At 32.0% G+C, this 9,563-nt stretch overlaps 1 non-coding gene across 1 annotated transcript; it reads right to left on the bottom strand.

Annotated features, from left to right (window-relative positions):
• Nucleotides 1-298: 298 nt before the first annotated feature.
• LOC141503795 (U7 small nuclear RNA) lies at nucleotides 299-361 on the bottom strand. Its single transcript, XR_012473101.1, has one exon. It is a non-coding gene; the product is annotated as a U7 small nuclear RNA (small nuclear RNA).
• Between the last annotated feature and the right edge of the window lie 9,202 nt (nucleotides 362-9,563).

Here is a 9,563-nt window from a genome sequence, read left to right as displayed (position 1 = left end):
TAAAAATTCAAGAAAAAATATTTTAGGTTTTTTGCAAGGTTTAGTGGCTTGCCCAAGGTCACACTGCACCACCTAGCCGCCCCAAGAAAATTTTCTGAAAAAATATACTTCAGTTTGGGAAAGGATAGCATTTTTCATCATAAGCCCTTCAGACTTCTCTTAAGAAGAGCCAAGTCATTCACAACTAATCAGTTTACAATATATATGTTACTTTGTACGCAGTAAATTTCACTTTGCTGCAGCTCATAAGCCTTTCTAGTTTTTTTTTTTATTCTGAACATTTTGCTCATCAATATTTTCTGGTCTTCCTAGAATAAACAGGAAAACCTACTAGACAAATTCTAAAAGAGCTGTAACACTTTCATCACATCATTTCTTATTTCAGAATAACATACCACAATTTGTTCAGTCACTTCCCAATTGATGGATATTCCTTCAATTTCTAATTCCCTGTCACCAGAAAAGAGATGCTATAAATGTGCTTCCACATGTAGGTCTTTTTCCCTTTTGTTTTATTTATTTTGGAATAGAGAATAGATATTGCTAGGTCAAGGGGTTTGCATAGTTTAACAATCCTTGGGAACTAGTTCCAAATTTATCTGCTGCATTGCTGATTCAGTTCACAACTCCACCAATAGTACACTAATTCCTCATTTTCCACATACCCCCTCTTCAAAATTTCTCATGTTCTTTTTCTGTTATGTTGGTCAATCTAACAGTAATAATAAAAATAATAATAGTTAAAGACATTTGGACATGGCAAAAATGTAGTATTTTTTTGTTATGCATGTTTATCACAAGTACTTTTTTTCCTTTTTTTTCCACTCCTTTCATTCCCTTAAAATGGTGTGTGGAGAGGAGAGAAAGTAAATGCATATTATTGTGCAATTGATAACCGGTCAAGGAATATGAACAGACAGTTTTCAAATTAAGAAATTAAAGCTATATATAAGCATATGAAAAAAAAGTTCTAAATTACTACTGAGTAGAGATATACAAAAACAACAATGACCTACCATCTCATACCCAAATGAGAAAAAGGGAAGATGATCAATATTGGGGAGGTTGTTGGAGGTTTGGGACACTAATACACAGCTGGTTGAGTTGTGAATAGCTCCGATATTTCTGGAAAGCAATATGGAACTATGCCCAAAGAGCAGTTAAACTGTTCATATCCTTTGACCCAACAATTCCAATTCTATATCCAGAAAAATAGTAAAAAAATGAAAAATTCCTACATGTTCCAAAATAGCAATAGCAGCCTTTTTTGTAGAGGCAAAGAATTAGAAATTCTGGGGGGGGGGGTGCCATCAATTGAGGCATTGCTGAATAAACTATGGTACATGAATACTCTGGAATATTATTGTTCTTTAAAAAAAAAACAATATGTGGCCAGACTCAAGAGAAGCATAAAATGTCTTAAGGGATCTGATGCTGTGTAAAGGGAATAGAGCCAAGAGAACAATTTAGACATCAACATTAGGAGATGTACAACCTTGATGGAATCAACCCCTCTCAGCAGTTCAGAGAGTTAAGACAATGGTATTTGACAGATTATGGACTATGTTCTCCCCAGCCAGAGGAAGAAAAACATAACAAAACACAGGGAAAAAACCACCCCTACTGAATGTGATGAACACTTTATAAAAATTATCTCTTATGTATCTTTTCCCCTTAATCCTGATTCCTTATGCCCCAAATTAACTAATTTGTAAATATGTTTAACAAAATATGTATGTAAAATGCTAACCTGACTGTTCCCAACTGAGGGAAAGGGGGTGTAAGGGAGGGTGGAGGGAAACTTTATAACTTGGAAATATATGTGTACAAATGGATATAAAAAAAAGAAAATAAATGAACAATTGAGGCAAAAATTAGAGAGATAACTTCTTAAGACTATGTTGAATATATATTCAGGAAAAAATTATTTCTGCTATGACCTCAACATATACTTTTAAAAATGGTTTCTTAGTGTTGTTCATTTGAATAAAACTTTAGTTTATTAATTCTGGGTTTATATAATCCAGAAAAATTTCCCCTGTAGGCTGCCTTTCTTGGAAACTACTCATATAAACTCACTCAAAGAATACATAAATCATGGAAATGGAGGGTACCAATAATTTTTGCTGCTCTCAAAGAGGATTATATCTAAATTATAAGGATTGTTCACTGTCTATGGTATCCTTTAAAATCTCTAGTGGGGAACCAACAAACCCTCTTTGATAAAGGAATAATACTTTGAAAAATCCAAAGGCCAACATATTACTGAGTTAGGAAGTCTAAAAATGGATAGTTGGGAAGGTACAACAGCAAGTCCCTGTTTGTATTTTGAACAGACAAGAGTGTTGTTTGTCACAAAACAAATACTTCTTGACAGAGCTTGAGATTGTTTTTGAAATAGTAAAGCAAAATATTACCCTTTTCCCTCAGAGTTTGATAAAAAGTAAATGGGTTCCAACATCACTTTTCAGTTGGATATCAATCCTCTCCTTCAAACTAAGACTTTTGTCTTTGGGGAGATAAAAGCTGTTGATTTCTCTTTCTTTTATTTATTGTGTATGCCTCATTCAATGTGTATAGTATATGACAGCTACAAAGAAAAAAAAATTACATCTTTTCCTCAAACTGAGAAGTTAATAAGAACAGTTTACATTAGTCAGAAAATCTACTTGCATTCTCCTTCAAAAGTTTTGTGTATCTAATTTACTAGATAAATTAACATATTATTGGAGTAAAAGGATTATTATGAAGAAATTAATCTATGTAATATAAAATATATGCATTTGGAAAGACATCTAAGGTAAACCAATAGCTACTTATATTCATATAAAATGTGTTTAATTTTTAATAATGTCAACAAAATGGTTTATCCCTGTCTAAATCATAGTGTTCTATTTTACACACATACACACACACACGCAGGAAAAAAAACACATATTTGTTCTGTCTTCTTGCAAAAATTTTCCTATAAATAAAAAGGAAAAAGTGATTTTTACTTTTATAAAGTTGTTTAGAGCAAATATTTTTAATCATATTTCTGTTTCAGAGAATACAATAAAAAATGTTAAAGTATAGGCAGATGTGAATACAAGTGACGCACTGTTACCTGAACAAATATAGAATAATAACACCAATCTATATAACATATTTTCATGCCATCTAAATCATGTCATCTCTTAAATTAGACACATGAATTTTTTTTGTTCTTATGTATATTTTATTTCTTACAATACAATTTAGGGATATCATGCTAGGCAGTATGACTGCCTTTCTTGACAGCAAAAATCAAATTCCAGGACATCATAAGTATTTTTTGCTGGTTTTTTTAAGGTTTTTCTTTTTCAAGGCAATAGGGTTAAGTGGCTTGCCCAAGGCCACACAGCTAGGTAATTATTAAGTTTATGAGGCCAGATTTGAACTCAGATACTCCTGACTCCAGGGCCAGTACTCTATCCACTACCACCTAACTCACCCTTAGATTTCTCATAATCCATTTGAAACACAAATAAACAACCATTGAAATACTTTGTAAACCTGTCTAAAATTTTCATCACCTAACCTGGTTTATAGATTATATAAATTTGTTCTCTGCTACTCTCTCTCTCTCTCTCTCTCTCTCTCTCTCTCTCTCTCTCTCTGCATGTGTATTTGTATGTGATGGACCCTTTCATGGAAGACTGGTAAAACTGTATTACCCTTTCCCAGAATAATGTTTTTAAAGAAGAAAATAAAATCCATAAGGTACTACAGAAAATCAAATATAATAGCTATATATGTATGCACGTGTATATAGACAAACAAATGTACATACACATTAAAACAAAAAATAAATTTTTGCCAACTCTATGTAAATTCCCTATGTATTTATAATTTAAGATATGACTCATATTTCTAATATTTCAAGAGTTAGTAAGCAAGGTTTTATTTCACCTAACAAGTGTAGCCTTCAATCAAATCCTGTCAAGAACTTTCTTTTTTTTTTTTTTTTTCCCAAAGCAAATGGGGTTAAGTGGCTTCCTCAAGGCCACATAGCTAGGTAATTATTAAGTGTCTGAGACAGGATTTGAACCCAGGTACTCCTGACTCCAGGGCCAGTGCTTTATCCACTGCGCCACCTAGCTGCCCCTGTCAAGAATTTTCAAATGGTTTTTACACAAGAAATAAAATTTGTTTGTGCATAGAAATTTAATCAATCACAAACCTTTGATCAGTGATTCCTCCGGTTATCACAAAATGAAAAAAATAGTAATATTTCAAAATTTACATGGATATTTTTAAGAGATATACTTAAATGCAAGTAAAAGGTACTAAGAGAACATATACATTGTTTTTTACTTTTTTCATTTTAAAGAAAGATTTGAAAGTAACAAATTTCCTTTTGCAACTTTTTTCTCTGTCACAAAAGTTAGCTGCTAAAATATATAAAATATAAATATTTATTAGCTTCTATTTCAACCTCTTCCACAAATATTTTATGAACAATTTTCCAAGAAATAGAAGTATATTTTTAATGTTTTGATTTCTTAGTTACTCCTGACATTTATGGTATTAATTTATTAATTTTCAAATGCACTAAGGATAATATAGAAAACTTTTTAATCAGACATCATTGAAGAACCATAGTGTTCTGCACTAAATAACTTATCAGGATTGGATGAGTAAAAACCAACAAATAAAAAACAAATCAAAACTTCAGAGTTTTATGAGATCATGGGGACAAAATAGTAACAAAAGAAATGAAGAACAAACAAGTGTTAAAACTCTTTAATAGTGACTTTAATAAGTGGGAATGTTGGAGTATAAGCTAAAATCAAGATAGACATGTGAAGTATGAAATAGGTATAGAATAATGAGAAAATTCTAGGACAGGGAAATATTTTTGTTTGCTTTTATAGCAAAAGACATTTGACAGTCAAATCAGTCCATAAGTGTTTATAAGCTTAAATTTTGAGATGGGGTATATGTGCTAAAATCATGTTTAAAATGACATTATAAAACAATATGTTTTTTGTTCTTGAAGAAATCCAATACATCAAGGCAGAGCTTTGCAAAGTTATCAGTCTTACTCTCTCCTCCAGAACCATCAAGAGTTCAGTGAGAAAAAAAGTCAAGATGCCTGGAGATGACCCAGGGAGAAGTAAATGTCTTTGGGTTCCATTCAATGAATAAGTGTCTCATAATTTTTCAGGAAAAAGTGTCTGCTATTTGCACTCCTAGGCTATCAAAACATAAACAATAAGTCAGAGGTTTGGGCTGGGCCTATTATTGACCATTCAATGAAACCCACAATGGTTTGTGCTTAAAGGAGCATACAAATAGTTTCATTTAAAACACAAAGACTTTTTAAAAGCCTGTATAGGATAAAAGTAAATTATCTTACTTTTTTTGATAGAAAATATGGAAGGAAGAGAAAGAGAAAGAGAAAAAGAAGTAGAAGAGTGTAAAGGAGAAAGAGGAGGAGAAGGAAAAGAAGAGGAAGGGAAAGAAGAGGAGGATGAAGCAAAAAGGAAGAAATGACAGGGAAAAATGGATGGGGAAGGGGAAGGGAGAAAGAATGAGGCATTTTCCAACTTCTCTTTATGTTGGCAGTTTGTTTCTTCAGGGGCGACTTGTTACTGTTGCCCTAGGATGAAATTTGGGGAATTTCATGGGGAATTCACAGAATCTTCTGAACCTAAAGTGCAAAAGTAAAAATGAGAAAATCAAATATTAAGACTTTCAATTAATAGACATGTGATAGAGAAACCTAATCAGTCAAACATCTTATAGAGGGATACGAATTCGTTAAGAGATGTGACCATAATGCGAAGACTTCACAGTTGTAAATAGTGCTGTCACATAGAGTCAAATAGAAAGAGGGAAAAAAGGGCTGATAAAGTGGTGAAACTTTCTTAAATACATTTCTATGATGATAGGAATGAAGGTTGTATTTGAGGAGTGATTAACACTGATAAGGTATGAGGTAGAGTCTACTGTGCATGAGTTACATTTACTGTGCTTGTCCCAAGGACAAGTATATATGACCAAGGTTAGTCAAATGGCCACCTACAGTTAAGTACAAAGTGGCTTAGGATGAAAGACATAGGAATAGATGTAGGGAGCCTATTGCTAAGTGGGATTTACAAAATCAATACAGAATGGAGAGTACTTCAACAATAATGAAAAATTGCAAAAGTTGTCTCCAATACAAACAAAAATTACAATGTTTCTCTGTGCCCAGTGTTCCTCTGCCTCACTAGTACTCTCAAATAATATGGAAAAAACCCAGTTAATATAAAGTCTTTTCCTATTAATCTAATTAACTCCTTGCCAAAGCTGTACACAACATTTATGAAAGAAATAAGCATAAAAATAGCAAGTAAGAAATAGTGTGTTGTTTTAATTTGCATGTGAACTGAATTTGAGTGAGACTGAGTTTCACAAACTTGTCAGCTTCACTTTCTCCTTCAGAATCACTAGAGTTCAGTGGCAAACAAAAATAAAAAAAATGATAATAATACTACGAAGAAAGATCAATTATAGGGCCATTTGGAATAAGTTGAGTATCTCAAATGAGATCTTGTCAATTCTTATAAAATAACTGAGCTTAGGGTAATATCTTTATATAGGATATATGAAGAAGACAGAAGAATTCAGACTCCAACTAAACTCTTCTACTTGCTGTTCCTAATTCTCTTCCCTTCCCCTCAAAAAGTTTTATGCCTCATATTTTACACAAGCTATACCTTCTGACTGGGCTGCTCATTCTCTCATTATCTTACCTCTTATTATTCCTAATTTGCTTGCATACCCAAATCAAATTCCATCTCTTTTTAGAAGTCTTTAGTGATTTTCTAAATTGTTATACTATCACACAAATCACATTCTATATTCATTTATTTATATTTGATATATAATTATCTATGGATCTTATATTTCTTCCATAAAAATAAGCTTCTTGATGTCAAGGGATATCTTTCTTCCATATATGGATTGCTTAACATCTAACACAAAGGCTAATACATATTAATTATATAATACAAACTTATTAATTGGCTAATTATGTTCAATGTCAAATGAGGGTTTTTGTGACATTTATGTATCATATATGTGTACATTCTGTATAGTTTTCTACTGCATGAGCCTTTAATAGAAGTTTAATTAAGAAAGAGATATTATTTTATAGTATAGGAACTGAGATAACTAAGTTCCTGAAAGTCAGTTATGAAAATCATAATTAGATTTCAAATCTCTCCTAGAATTCATTTCTTTCACAGTGTCACAGAATGATGCCACTGTTTGACTAAAATCAAACTTTATAATAATTTAATTAGATCTCTTTATTTTAAACATCATAAAACTGATTTTTTTTTTTAGGTTTTAAGTGATTCCCTTCCCTTGTCCTCCATTTCTACCTCACAAAATCATTTAGTGGCAGGTTAATTTTGAGATTATGATAGAATAACAAAGAATGTATGTCAACTAGACAATTTGAATAATGGCAGTGGAAGGCAGATAAGATGACAATACTAAAATATAATTCAAGCGAAAAATATATCTGATCTTATATTGAGGAAGTATAGAAAAAGATGTCAGTGTTTTTTCCCTTTAAGCTCTCCATATCACATATCTGAATTCAGAAGCAATGACTATAACTTCTTTTTTTTTTAGGTTTTGGTTTTTGCAAGGCAAATAGGGTTAAGTGGCTTTCCCAAGTCCACACAGCTAGGTTATTAAATGTCTGGGGTCAGATTTGAACTCAGATACTCCGGACTCCAGGGCCAGAGTCCTCACTGACTATATGCACCATCTAACCACCCCACAATGGCTATAACTTCATATATATATATATATATATATATATATATATATATATATATATAGACTCAAAAATACTAGATAAGGCTATTTTAAATCTATTCTACAGATAATGAAAATGTCCAACTCTGAAAGAAAAACATAAAATGGAATAAATATTTATTGACCTATTATATACTGTGATCCACTGGAGGAGAAAATGGCAAACTATTACAGTATTTTAGACAAAAAAATCCATGAAGAGCACAAAATGATGAAAGAAAGGAAATCAAACTATAAACTGCTCTAGTCAGAAGGTGTCCAATTCATTACTGGGGAACAATGGAGAACTATAAGTAGGTCCAGGATTAATAAAGCAGCAAGACCAAAGCCAAAAGGAAGTTCTCTTTCAGATATGACTGTCAATGAAAGGAAAATATGAATTTGTAAAGATAACTGTATAAGATGTGGTGTTAGATGTGGCCAAACAGAATATGGAAATATTAAACATCAACATTTTATGTGCACCTGATACTTAAAGAGGCAGAAATAAATGAATTGACTACATTTACTACTGTGGAAAAGAATCTCTTCGAAGAAATGGGGTAATCTTCATAGTCAATAAAAGAATAACAAATGTAGCACTGGTCTATAAACTCAAAAATAAAAGAATGATATTCACATCTAAGACAAACCATTCAATATTAGAATAATACAAGCTTATTATTCAATCACTGATGATTAAGAAACTAAAGTTCTTTTAAAATCTACAATATCTAGAAATGATTTTTAAAAACTACATATAAGAATGACCTAAATAACATGCTTTTTAAAAGTACAATTGAGTTTACAAATAGATTGAAGGAATTAGATCTGATAGAAAGAATGCCTAAGAACTTATGGGCAGAGATTTGCAATATTGTACAAGAGACACTAAAAAAAAATCAACAAGAAAATTTCCTCAAGTAAATTAGAGAAATAAAGGGAATGCAAAAATGGACAGACACTTATTTATTACCTAACTGTGTGACATTGGGCAAGCCACTTAAACCCATTGCCTTGCAAAAACCTAAAAGAAAACAAAGTGACAATAAAATAGGTGAAAATGAGAATGGAGAATATTACATGCAAGGAGGTTAGAAATGCCTAGACTAACAAGGCCTTGTTATTAGAGAAGCAGAAGGTATCACTGAATTGCAGTTTGTAGGGCACATTGTAAAATGTAAGTTGGAGTAGTAGGAGGAAGTCATGTTATAAAGAGCTTAGAATTGCTGAAGATTTTGTATTGGAAATAGAAGAACATAGAGAGTCACTAGACTTTACTGAGTGAAGGAAATTGGGGGACTGACAGGATAGGATTTGTGCTTTAGATAAATAAATTTAGTGACAGAAAGAAGAATGGATTTGAGTGGAAAGAGACTTGAGGCAGGCAGATCCATTATCAGGTGATACAACAATTCAGGAAATAAGTGATTAAGACCTGTACCAGGGTGATTAATGTATTGGGGAGAGATAAGGGCATATTTAAGAGTTGTTCCAAAGTTGAAATAGACACATCTTAGCATTTTATTGAAAATGGAAGAATGAGAAACAGTGAGATGAAGAATGATTCATTGAATACAATAAATTACTAATATAAAAGTTGTTAGCAAAATGGTAATAAAGCTGGCATTAAACTTGACCTCCTGCTTCTCTACCTCCTTAGTATTTTTTCCTTCATACTATACTAGAACCCTTAGATTGTCAATTCTTGCATGAAATAGCCAATTATGAAGCACAACCTGTTT

Source organism: Macrotis lagotis, chromosome X (genome assembly GCF_037893015.1).
Source record: "Macrotis lagotis isolate mMagLag1 chromosome X, bilby.v1.9.chrom.fasta, whole genome shotgun sequence".
NCBI lineage: Eukaryota > Metazoa > Chordata > Mammalia > Peramelemorphia > Peramelidae > Macrotis > Macrotis lagotis.
The sequence above is the reverse complement of the archived record's forward strand: the minus strand, read 5'-3'. Positions and strand labels throughout refer to the sequence as shown.